The sequence below is a fragment of the Camelus ferus genome, chromosome 27 (genome assembly GCF_009834535.1).
Source record: "Camelus ferus isolate YT-003-E chromosome 27, BCGSAC_Cfer_1.0, whole genome shotgun sequence".
NCBI lineage: Eukaryota > Metazoa > Chordata > Mammalia > Artiodactyla > Camelidae > Camelus > Camelus ferus.
In genome coordinates, this window is record NC_045722.1 from 20,294,115 (window position 1) to 20,307,525 (window position 13,411).

Consider the following 13,411-nt stretch of genomic DNA (forward strand, 5'->3'; position numbering starts at 1 on the left):
GCAGTGATTCCTTTGGGAAAGGAGCGACAGGAAGAGGCTGGACCACGAGGAAAAGGAACAGCGCCCTGGAAAGACAACAGTCCTTGTTCCCCAGGTTTTTGGCTGCCTCTGACCTCACCCAGGAAGCCCTCCTTTCACCAGAAGAGGGCTGTTTGCTCTCGGATTCCAATCACACAGTTTCACGCTGGCAATTTCTCCTAAACATTCTATGAAATGTCAACCATGATTTTAAACTGTAATAAGCTACAACTGTCAAAATCTTCCTGTTTTCATATTATATACCTTCGTATTATCTGGAATTTCAGTAGAGTTTAAGTGAGCACCTATATTTTTGCACTAATTCCTTCTCCTGGTTTAAAAAATGTAAGTGTGAGCTAAAGAATAAAACTCATCACTTCATAGCTGCTGCTTGTAAAACACCTCCTTTGTGTTTAAAAATATAAAGCATTACATTTCCCTTTCAGAATTTAGGCTGGATTTTCCCCACAGGTACCAGGAAGCGCCTTCAGCCAGAAGGCCCTTATTTACCAGTTAGAATGTTTCCATTAAGAAAGTTTAAAGATTGACTTTATATTTCCAGTAATTCAGAATGGCCATTCTCCCAGACTGAGCCACTGAACATTTGACACAAAGAGGTTTCTTCTTCCCCTATTTTATGTTCTTCCTCCTACTCACGTCTCTGTCACTCTCCCAATTTAAATGAAATGGAGTTCCAAGTGGCCAGGACACTAATAAACTCTCCGAAAGCCATCTGGAGAGTATGCACATTTTTGTTTTTCAAACCATGTAAATAAACAGTGTAAGGGTCCAGCAATCCGTGTGACATCGGGGCAGAACAAGGACCCTTAGTTGCACGGTGAAGTGTTCTTCTGAAGGGGTTTATCATTCATGCCAGTAACTGAGACTAAAATGTATTTTAAAGTTTAATCTTGGTTTCTTGACAGCACCTAGTGAGGCGAGCCGCCCACAATCATGTGGCTCATTTGTCCTGCAGCTCAAGTAGGAGACACCACTTTACTCGCCATCACACCGACTTAGTTACCTCACAATTTACAAAACATTCAGGGGATGCTCTCGCATTTGCCTGGGCTTCAGCACGGAAAGTAAAAAGCCTCAACTGTGGCAGAACAGGATCTATTCTGGACCTTTTCCCACTGGATTGAGGTCGGCTGTCAAAACTCACTATAATTTTCAACATACGGAGTCACAGTGAGGGAAGGAGGTGGGCGGCGCATCCTCACCCTGCTTTGTTGGAGGAGGCAGTTCTTGGTACTCAGCCTCCTCTACGCCTCTTCGGAAGTCTCAGGGCTCAGACGTAAGGAACCGAGGGGGCCACTCTGCATCAGCAAACGGCCCTCATCCTCATCCGTGTCTCAGCATACGACAACCTCAAAGTGTTTCACCATGTGGGTTCCTTGTTATTCAGGTACAGTGAGGGCAAGAGACCAGGAGATGACTGCCACTGAAAGGGCAGTTTGTGACTCCCAGTTCCTGAGAAGAGTGTTGCACCAGGCCCCACAGAGCCACACAGGGAAGCCCCAGGTCGGTTGGGAAGCAGAGGGAGCAGTGGAAAACATGAACAAGGATTTTAATTGTGGTTTCCGCAGGAAGGACTGGGTGAGGCAGGGTAAGCAGACTTGGGATTGGCTAGAGTTGACTATTTCAGTGGGCTCTGGGTGTATGGCTGTCCCTTGTTGTCTGGTACCTGGCCCTGGGGTGACTAGAGCAGAGGGCTAACGACCCTAAGTGTGAGACATGATCCAGGAAAGGGAGGGGCATGAGCTCTGGAATAGTAGGTTTGCATGTGAAACATGTGCTCATTTACTGTCTCTAGAAATTAGCTAGTTCTGGGTGGGACAGTCTCTCCAGAGTCAGCAAGGCACCAGAATCACAGAACACAAAGAGGCACGATTCATACAGAAGGTAGCAGAAGTCAACTAGCTCAAAACTTCCATGGCCCCAGGCAGCAGCCCTCATTCAAGTCAAAGATGACGTGAACATCTGAAGAGAAGCTCTGCATTCACCAGGACCGCCAGCAAAGCCACCTAAAGCACTACTTTTCAGCTGAAGGTTAGAACAGCATAAAAGACAGGAAAATGGGTCTCTGGACTTAAGATAATGGACAATGGTTGCTGGCCAATAATCATACATTTCAGGACACTTGTAAGGGCAGTTCGTCCAAGTCCACTGGGGTTATCAGTGGTAAAACCCAAGGACAACGTCTCAAAGAGGGACCTGGACAACATACATATGAAATTCAAAGATAGAGTTGAGAGCAAGAGCAAATACGTTAGGTAAAATAGGATATAAAAAGATCAAGTTTGGAAAGAGGGTCCGAATCTTAATACCACAAAGTTTTGAAAAGCTTTATAAAGAGTAACAACAAGGGAAGCATAATACATTGGTGACGTGGCTAAAGCTGAAATGGTCCGAGGGTCCAAGGTGACATGATGCATCCCTGGGGCCACGGCATCCGAAATAAGTCTAGGAAACAGTCTGGGTCTGAGTTCTACCAGCTACGGCCCTCAAAGATGGCATTTTAATTCTCAGGGACACGGTTTACAGGGTTGTTCAACTAGAACTTATCAAGAGGGACTAAACATTCTGGAGTAAAGGACAGGTTAAAAAAAAAAAAGAACAGAAAATGTTTAATCTGGAGAAGGAAATATCCGAGGACACAAAGTAGATGTGCTCACACAGGCAATTATCTTGAAGGGATCTTCGACTTAATTTTTATGGTTCATAAGACACAAACAGAACCAACATAGAGGAACCAAGTTATAAGGAAGTCGGGTTTTGTTTCTATACAGGAAGAATCTTCTAGCACTCTCAAATTGCCGGAAAACAGAGTTGCCTCAGAAGATGATGAGTTTCTTGGACATGGAAGTGTTTGAGGAGAGACTAGTTTTTCCTCTACGCAATACACTGATGTTCAGCAAACGTTTTCTGTAAAGAGATCTGAGAGCCGTGCTGTTCGTGTGCAACTACTTAGCTGTGCCATCGTACCAAGAAAGTAGCCACAAAGGATAGATAAGCAACGGGTAAGACTCTGCTCCAATAGAACTCGATTTCCCAAAACAGGCAGCGCGGGCTAGATTTGGCAGCCTGGGCTGTAGTTTGCCAACCCTTGAATCAAGCCTAAGAAAATCATTTAAAATCTTTGACTTATAAGAGATTTGCTCACCTATCAACAGGATATAAAGGCGTGACCATATACAGACATAAATATTTGGTGAGTGTTACTCTTCCCAAGATTAATTTATCCAAAAAGACTGAAAAAAAAATAACCTTTTTGACTTTTCACCTTAAAATGGCAGGGTTTTAACTTGCAGAGGGGTGGAGAGTCTTACCTAAACTACGTCAGTGCCAGCTTCACTATGCATAGTGATTTGGCAATAGTTAGGTTCGAACACACTGGATTGATACAATGCAGATACTAAGAAAACCACCAAAACAGTTACTGACCCCCAGAAAGCCAAGAGCACTGCATGGGTCAGGTTACCCAGCGATGCACAGGAAAGAACGCCCCCCACCCCCTATGCTTCCTACCACAAGGCTGGACACCGTGGGCCCCATCTTCCAAGCTTAGAGTACATATCAGCCTTCACTCAAACCATAAAAGTGACTTTCTTGGCTTCTCCTGACCTCTTTTCATTTAGTTCATGCAAAATTCCCCAGAGTGAGCACCTGTCTGGGTCCCCCTCAGAACACAGTAAACACCCGTACTGAGCTCACGCCCAGACCTGCATTAGTCCTGTGAGTCCTGGTCCTTCTCCCACCGAGACCCCACGGTAGGGAGAGTGGGTTTTCATTACATTAACAAAATTTTAGCGACAAGGATGAAGGGTGGGAAACCCACTGGAACCACTTCCCTCCAAAGCAGCCATGTCCATTGCAAGCACTCACCGAGGACCGTGTGGACACTTCTAGATTTCACAGCAGGGCCCTTATGCCACACTTTATATTGGAAAATGGAACCGACCAACATTTTCTTTAGGTATTCCTCAAAACCCGAACTAGTATTCTCTGGGGTTGAATCCAGAAACTCTAAGACTGTTTGCACAGGATTTATAATCTGGTGCCTACTCAGTGGCGTTATAAAAACATGGAATGGGGAAAAAATGGCAGTTAAAGAGCGTGCTCATCATCGCCAGCTCACCGCGGTGGTTCACATTTCTTGCCCGGCAAGCCAGGCAGTGCTCCCGATGCCCAGAGCCTTGGCAACAGGCAAGCCTCTCGAGCCAGCAGGACTTGGGGGGCACAGAGCTCACACTGACTGCATGGCTTCTCTCCCAGACCCACCTGGGCAGAAGCAGCCCTTCCAGCTCCTGAGCCTGAGCTAATGGACTCCAATCTTACTTGCCCTGGAAAAGGCTAATCCAGGCTTACAATAGGAGGTCCATAAACCTCCCAGCACCCTGAAGTGCTGCTGGCCAGGCCCCGAATCCCTGTGCCACCCCAAGGCTGCCCTCAGGCCCAGTACCTGCCCAGAGAGAGTCAGGGTCGGGCTGCTGAGGAATGTCAAAGGGGCTTAGCCAAACCCTGGGACCGGTGCCCCGGCTCAGAGTTCCATTACCCACGCCAGAACAACCCTCTAGCTGCCTAGCACCTGAAGGAACTGGAACATTCAAGATAGGTGTGCATCTTAAAAGCCTCTGATTTTAACTGTCTGATGAGAATCTTTCAAGAACATACTACCCCTTTCCCCGCACAGACTTTCAGCAAAGTTCATATCATATTTGCCATCATGACTTCAGCACCAAAACCCATAATGGCCTATAGCACTCTCAATGGAGGGATATTAAACTCATCTGCTTTTCAAGTTCCGATGTGCTGCTGGTGACACAGGTGCACCCAGTAACCCCCGAGGGCTAAATAATCACCCTTATACACACTGTTCTTTTGAGGCAAGACTGCTGCACTGGCAACATTAAAAACCAAAGGGAAATCATTCCTCACAATTTATCCCACAGCTGGAAACAGTTTTTGAGGGAGATAAACATATTGATGAGGAAAATGGAAATCTTTCAACTTCAGTTTTCAGAATTAATGAAAAGCTATTTCATTGTAGTTATGTAATTTGGTGCTGATATCCTGACACCTCATTAATATTTAAAAATTGTTTTTAGTATTAATAGATCTCACACCAACGAATGTGACTTTGCCCTGGCTTGATCTTAGCTCCTCCTGGGGATACCCGACACCCTTCTGCCCCATGCCAGGTCGTCACGAACGCCTGTCCTGAACCACACCTGAATGTATTTGGTGTCTTTGTATCGTTGTTTCTTTACCACACACAAGTGACACCTCAACCTTCCAAGAGTAATGTTCACTGGAGCTGCTCTTAGAGAATTTCCCAATTACAAGGCAATGTCTACAAGGAAAACTGTAAATCAAACTTTCTGATCAAATTCACAAATACGATTTTGAAGGAAAGTTACTCTTTCCACACAGCTACTGCTGTTTCCTCTGAACTTACCCTGGGTGAAACAGAGAGGCTTTCTTTTGTTTGACAGAAACCCCTAATACTGGATGAAAGAGGGGGTGGAAAGCAGGGGGACAGTACACGCATTAGTGACTTATGCTGCTGACAAAAGCGATGATGGCTTACACTTCCGTAAATGGAGTTCTACTCTGGTCCAGGCACCACTGCAAACTCATGTTAATTGGTTCATTTAAACCTCATGACACAGTGATCCCTTGAGGGTGGCACCACTGTGGATGCCATCTTACAGAGGAGGAAACAGAGGCACAGGTGTCATGGGCAGTAAGTGACAGAGCCAGGATGGAACCCCATCTGGCAGCAGGCAATGGTTTTAGCCCTTACCCTTTCTTAGAGGGTACAACCACATCTGAAACTATGTTAACACTAAAGTTAACTCCAACAAGCTCCATACAACCAAAATGCCTCAGGTATCAAAGGGATACATTGATTGCACAATGTTACATAAGGAAAGTCTCCAGAAAGATACACCTAGGTTGCAGCTGGTGTTCAATGCACCACTTCGGAGAACCTAAGCTTTATGATTAGTATGTTTTCAGCTGCTGAAAACTTGAACTACCTCCAACTTATTTGAATTTACATGCTACAACCAACAAAGCATTTGACTGAGCAGCTGAGAGCCAAGCACAGATGACCTGACAGGGCCTGGGGTGAGCCAGGAAGCTCTGACTTCAGTGCCCACAGAACACATCACATCAGATGTGATACACTGTTCAACCCGCATGAGATTAACACTCATGTCAGGCTTAGGGTCAGTTTTGCCCTAAAACACTCATGTCAATATTCTGTGGATGTCCAGTGCTGGTAAACACACCCTCGGCTCTCTCTCACTAATGCCAGAGAGTGGACTTTTCTGGCCACAGGATCACCCCTGGCTTTCCACACGTGTCCACAAGAAGGATGGGGAAAAGAGACATCCCCAGGAGTCAGCTCTTCTTTTCACAATGCCGAAAAAACATTGTCAGAGGATTCCCATAGGGGTTCTGGTAACAACTATTAGAAGGTGTTTATTTAATATTTATTTCCACACAGCCAATTATAGACAGAGGCTCCTATTATTCAACTAGAATCAGTCTGTCTGTCTGTCTGTCTGCCTATCTATCTATTTATCTATTTATAGCTCTTATCAAGAAGCAAATGAAGGGAAGGGAGGGGTGGCACTCCAAGCTGAAAACACCAGCATAGGCGGCGTGTGATGGGCGGCCCTGCGGGCTGGACCCAGGCAGGCCTCACCAAGTCAGTGCGGTGCACGGAGCTTAGCCCACTTTGGGGGAGCTCAGCAGATGAACCAGGCTTCTTAGAGACTTCTGCCAGCATCACTAATTTGCTCCCAGCTCTTCCTCCTGTACCCTCTCCCACATTCCCTCCAGGCTAGCCCCAAGCTTTCCAAACACAAGAAGGAAGACAGGAGAGAAGGGGGAAGGGGGACTGTTTCATCCTGAGGTATTCATGGACGAGCCACACACGTGGAGTGACAACCAGGGAAGGACGCCTCCTCGGAGAGCTCCCAGAGCCGCAGGCCACTCAGGAGCCCCTTGGGGGTGGCAGGGAGGCCTTCTTCCCTAGAGCCTGGGGGCCCAATGGAGGGGGCAGGAAGGGCGGACTGAGGACACATGACTCTGTGCACCTTCCTCTGAGGCAGGAGACAAACCTGGGCCTCACCACACTGTGCCAACCTGTCCCGGCCTTCCCCGCCATGTTCTTAATCAGTTCACCGAAAGCACAGAAAAGATTAAGACAAAGACAGACTCAAATAGAAACTTGAAATGGGCAGGAACCGGAAGCTGGACAGGAACGTGGGTGGGTCCCCACTGATGCTGGCCCTCACAGACACACCTTTGCACCTGCAGCCTGCTGGGTCCCCACACAAATTCTGTCCAACACCCACCCTGCTGAAGGGCTGTGGGAAGTGCGTGGCGGGTGCTTTTCTAGTTCAAAGGACCAAAAATACATCTGTGTTTCCTAACAAGCTGACAAAACTAGTAGGAATGCCTTTGGTTGTAAAGTCCACCAATCAGAAAGAAAAGGGTATTCAAGTCCTTTATGTTAGCTAACAAAAAAAAATTTATGGTAATATCTTACCAGAGCTACTTTAGGATTTTAGAGTTTCTTTGAAGGGCCATGATTAAAGGTTTCATTGGTTAAGCAAGACAAGCAAAACAAATCCTTCTTCCTGACCCTCCTGGAGTTATCACAGGTGGGAGAGAGACAGGAGGGGCTGCGTCTCAGGGATGCTGGAGGCGAGGGTGGGCAGGTGTGAAGTGCCTTGAATCACACACACACACACACACACGCACACACACACGCACACACATGCACACGCAAAGATACCATATAAACACACCAGCACCTTCCGGAAAGGATGAGCATGAAAGCACATTAACTCGCAGCCTGCCCTTTGGAGTCTGGCTTTACAGCTCTGCCCAAAAGCAGCGTGTGTGAGTGCACACTTCAGGGAAAACAATCCTTGAGAATCATTAGCTCTGTGGAAAATGAGGAACATTCCGCCCAAAGCGAAAATCCGCTTTGGAAGGGGGTGGGGGAACAAGACCTACCCACACGGCTTTTAACTTTTCACTTGCTTTGCAACTCTGGCAGCAGAAAGTTTAAACGGGGGGATCATCAAGTTAAATTTAACCGTCTTGTCTCTGAGATTCCCCTGTAATACCCCACTAATACCTCAAGATGTAGAGTCATGACTCATCTAAATGCAAACGTTCGATACAAAGCCACCCCCAAAGAAAACGTCCTTGAACATAATGATGATCTCAGACTCCGGGGAGTAATTATCCTGGATGTCTTATCTGTGAGAATCTCCCGTTTTTGTTTATCTTCTCCAGTTCACTGTATCTTCAAACAAACGGATTAGCAAGTATTTTCTGAGTGTCTGCCATGGTCTAAGCACTCTCCTTCCTGACTCACAATCACACCCACATGCAGGCTGTGTGTGCACGGCCCTCCACCCCGACACCCCTGCTTCAGGGTCGCCCCCACTTCACTCACCCTGGAGTGCCTGCTCCATCCTCCACCGGCTCGAAGTTAAAGCAACAAGCAAACGACTAACCTTCTTTTAAAAAGAAAAGGTTTATGTTTATTTCTTCCCTTTCACTTGTGCCCCCTAAATCCCTTGTGTTCGTCCCAAAACAGCCCTCGGAATACTGGCTCCACGTAATCCACGTAACGCTATTCAGAAGCGGAAGATTAGCCTGCACGATGGCATGATAATGCCTCAAACAGACATTTCACTGCATTCCAGAACAGCAGAGAAAAAAATTTTTTATTCCTCTAAATAAATAATCACATAATAAATACATAAAACAGGCTATTCACTCCCTCAGTGCTCTCACGTCCCATCCAGCTGATACACATTAACACACGACTAGGAGACAAGTACATTACTTAGATCTGTACTTTTTCAGTTACCTTCAATTTACTGAACGCAGCTTAAGGAAAAAAAGAGAAAACAGAAGGAACCACTTTTTCATTGTGTTTCAAGCCAGGTACAATTAAAAAATCATTAGTTCAGTGTCAACCTAAAATAGAAACAATTACCAGTAGAACATCATATATTACATTTACTTTTCATTTCAAGTGGCACGATTCCTGTCTGGGAAAACATAAGGAGTTATGTGTAGAAGCAGCAAGATAAATGAATTAAAAATTCTTAGGGGGTCTGACTTGCTGAAGGCTATGAACATGAGAGAGAAAAAAATAATAATATAAACAGAAGTGGCTCAAAATCTAAAATCATTAAACAGAAATCATTCCCACTTGGAGTTTATATCTGAGTATGTGTTTATAGTATTGCTCCATGTACCTGATGGATGGAATTCTATTATCTCAGCCATGAAACACTTAGAACCTGATGCCAAGACAAAAGCAATCTCAAAAGTCCTCCGAGTTTCATGGAAAATCATTTACAAAAATCCAGTTATCTACTTTCCTGAGAGACAGACAAAGATCAGAATTTGCCATCCCTGCCTACAGAGAGAATACCTGAAATATGTCAAATATAAACATGCATAGATGTCCGAGGCCACGTAATTTCAGGAAAAATCAGAGCCCCATGTGGATTCTGAGGCACTGGGTTTCATAATAGCGCCCTGGGTTGCCAAGAAAATGATCTGTAATTAAAGACAGCAAAGTGCTGTCAATCAATAACAATTAAAAGAAATACTTAAATATCTAGCACTCTTGAGAAGAGAGCTTGATTACTTGGGGAATCAACTCAAGCAGAAAACTTCTGTTTCAATGATGCCAGACAAATGCAATGTATACAGAAGCTGTGTGTACAGACACAAGACTGTAGCTTCGAGGGGATGCACTCTTTCCATGTGAATTTGTACACAAGTCTTGTCTTTCAGGAAGCTATGTTTAAAGCCTATATATACTTTGCTCCCCAAAGTTGCTGATGGTCAAAACATCTCTGAAACGCTTTTTGAATTTGACAGTCCTGGCTCTCTTGATCTCATCTCTGTAATCCTCCACCTCTGAGGCCAGTGAAACAAAACCCAAAACATTCCTTGGTCCTGCTTTATCTCCCCGCTTCCATTTCCTATCCATTTTTCAGAAAGAGAGGGCTACCCTGCCTCTTCAGCTTAACCACGGGGCTACCCAGAGCACGCTCCTTCAATGTTGACATGGTTTTGCCACCAAGGACCCAGTCACCCAATACAATACCTCAATCTCATAAAGAAAGAAATACCTTTTTGAAAATGTTTGGCTCCCTCTCCTTCTGTGACAATTCTCTCCTGCTCCTTCTTTTATTTCTTACTGCCATCCTTCTCCCTCCCGTCTTCTTCCTGAAGTCCTGAAGTACTCCAAGGGCCTAGCCTGTGGGCTTAAGTGACCTGCCATAATAGTGAATTAATACTAAGACTCAAGCCAGGATCCTGTCTTAAAATCTGCCAGCCACACCCTGTTCCAGCTCACCACAACTTCTTTCTAATCACGACTGCAACTGAGCTTCAAAGCCAAAGCTATCACTGGCCCACGAAGTGTGCCTTCAATTCAGACCCTCTGGACATCATGTTGGCTGTTGGCCAACAGGAGAGACTGGACAATGAGGACCCAAGACTAGCTGTTTACATCAAGTCCTCAACACATTCCCTGTCACCCCTTCCTTCCGTGTGATTGCAATGAAGGACTTTCCTTTTATGGTAGGAAAACCCAGCTCATGTTGCCTATGCCTAAAGCAGCTCAGATGTGGCATCAAGGTTGGGGAGGGGCCACATCATGGTAACAGGACACACGACACCCACCTGGGAGAGAGACGCCAGCAACCAGGAGAGTGAGTTAGGTGAACAGTGGTGAGTTTCTACCCTGGTGCTGGGGAACAAGCAGTAGGGTCATTACCAATTGTGTTTATACAACATCAAAACACAAAGAGCAAAAGAAAGATGCTCAGTGCATCTGCAGAGGCTTTGTGCCACCAGGCTTGAGGTGTCCTGAAGCCCCTGGCTGCTGCTAGCAATGGGGAGGGAGGGAGGGCTCCTCTTTAAAAGGCTTAACCCTCTCTAACTCTATTCTCAGTGTCCATGTAGGAGGAGGGAGCAGCACAAGTTTAGAACAGAATTTTCCTCCATGCACAGAGCCATGATGCCTTGGGGTAATTCTCTCCCCCAAATGCACTCAAGGACACAATCCAGCATTTCCAATTTGGGGGACTGTTCTGAGGGTGGCATGGGCGGCCAGTCGGTTGGGGTTTGCACTCTGTGCACGGGAAGGTCACCGAGGACGGGTCTCACCCGGGCCTCAAGCGTGCTTTGTGAGGACAGTGGCCTCTGCTGGGGCTCAGGCTGGCAATTGGAACCAGGCCGCCCCTCTCTCTGCTGTTTGTTTTGATAGAGGTTCATTTATGCCCAGGACAAAGCCTGCCCTCTTTGCTCTGCTCCCAGCAGGAAGCGGTGGCAGGGAGGGGGCCGGCATTGTCACACAGCTTCCAATTCAGGTTTTGGTGGCCACAACAATGAGGCTTCAAGTGCCACAAATAATGAGCTGCCCGCTGGACACAGGAGAGGGGAGCCGGGCAGGGAAGGCAGCATGTGTAGACCTGGGGAGACCTCCCCCCACCCGCCGACCAGGGAGCAGTAGCTCCACCCCCAGCATCCCACTCTCAGGGCTCTGTATGCAGGACACAGGGTCCCCGCCTGCCTCCTCTTATGTGGCTTGGGGATGGAGAAGTAACCAGGGCCCCCAGGAATGACAAGGCTTTCCTTCCTTGTCCCCACTTCACTTCTCCTACCATTTTCCCCCACTAAATGAGCAAGCACTCAAAAAAAGAAAGAAAGAAAAAAAGAAAAAAAAGAAACCCATTAATGCACACACGTGCTTAGTGTCCTAATTTACGGACAGTTGCACTCGGGGAGAAAAAGTCTAAATTGAATCGCCAAAAATGAACACTATCCTTTAAAATAAAGCCGGGGCTGGATGGCTGGGCGTGAATGAACTGCATTACCCAACCAAGTGCTGGTGTAACACAAGCCCTCTCCTCCCCCTCCTGGGCCTCATTCATAAAAAGCCTGCTTTGCCTCGGCAGCTGCAGGAACCGGGACTGGATTTGCGTCCGCATTTTCCAAGAAGGAGGGAAAACAGCTGAGACAAAGAGAATCTCTCAGATACCACCGCCGAGTCTGCTGCTGCATCTCCTGGTCTCCAGGTCTGCTCCCCAAACAGGCAGCGGGCACCGCGGAGCCGCACGCAGGGAGCGGCGCTAATGCCCACACGCCCAGCGGGTTATTAAAGAAATTCCCATCTGCTGAGTCACATTCCGTATCTTCTGCCTCCCTGCCATTTTTAAAGAAATAATAATAAAAAAACAAAAATCAAAGGCTCTTCCTTGTTGGTAAAATGGGGGCTGCCAATTTATCTGAAGACTGTCAAATTAGGGTGGAGGTGGCCACAAATTTCCAAAAGAGGTGGAGTTTTTAAATTGTCCACTTTTAAATTGATATCACAATACTCAAACTTCACACAGCTGGGGTAGAAACCTTAGGAGGTAATGAACAACTTTAATTCTTAATACTGCTTTTCAAATTTCCAAACAGAACAAATCAACAATCCATATGCTGCATCCTGGCAGAAGTCTCCATTGTCCAATCCCATTTCCATGACTCCCCTCTGGGCATGGCATTTCTTACCACCTCCCAGTCCCCGGGATGCTGGGGCTTGCAAAGGAACCAGCCTCGCTCAAGCACACAGTCCCTCAGGAAAGTCAGAAATCACCGTGATAGATGAGAGGCTATCAGATTTATCAGACTCAACACCCTTCTTAAAAACAAGATCTGAACAAAAGAGCATGTTCTAATTTACCAGAAAAGGTTTTAACACAAGAATTAAATAAGAACAGAGTGCAGGAAGGGAAGACAGGAACAAAACCATTCTTGTTGTCCTAATACCAGAGCTGTCTTCCGATGAATTGAGATATAAATTCTCTCCAGAGACAAGATGATCTGAGCTATTAATTGGTCCCCTCCTCAACGCTTGCAAAACACAAGTCAGGCTTCAAAATCTCACATGGCAAGGGGTGAGGGGGAGTCTGCTACATTTTCAGAAGATACGAACTTCCCACTCATGAAGACTGGGGCCCAGGGAGACTGTAACAGAAGCCCTCAGAGCTCTCCTGCAGTGAACATCCATTTCTACCACATTCTCTCCCAGACTCCACGGAGGCCTCCCCCTCCCACCTTCGCCCAGGGACTGACAGCCAAAGAAACAAGAAAACTATCAAATGAATCTTGTGAAATACCCCATCTGTGATTAAATCACAATAATTTCATAACCTCTTCAAAGACAGCAATGTCCAGACAACAAACTGAGAGCAAAATAAGCAAGAGTCTTATAGACATTACGCCAAGCTTTATAAGGAGATTACCTAGTGGCTGCAGACCCGAATCCACAACAAATGTT

At 46.3% G+C, this 13,411-nt stretch overlaps 1 protein-coding gene across 2 annotated transcripts in view; it reads right to left on the reverse strand.

Annotated features, from left to right (window-relative positions):
• The window catches only part of IGF1R (insulin like growth factor 1 receptor), a 280,892-nt gene that overhangs the window by 129,523 nt on the left and 137,958 nt on the right, over window positions 1–13,411 (reverse strand). The gene's annotated exons all lie outside the window — the stretch shown is intronic.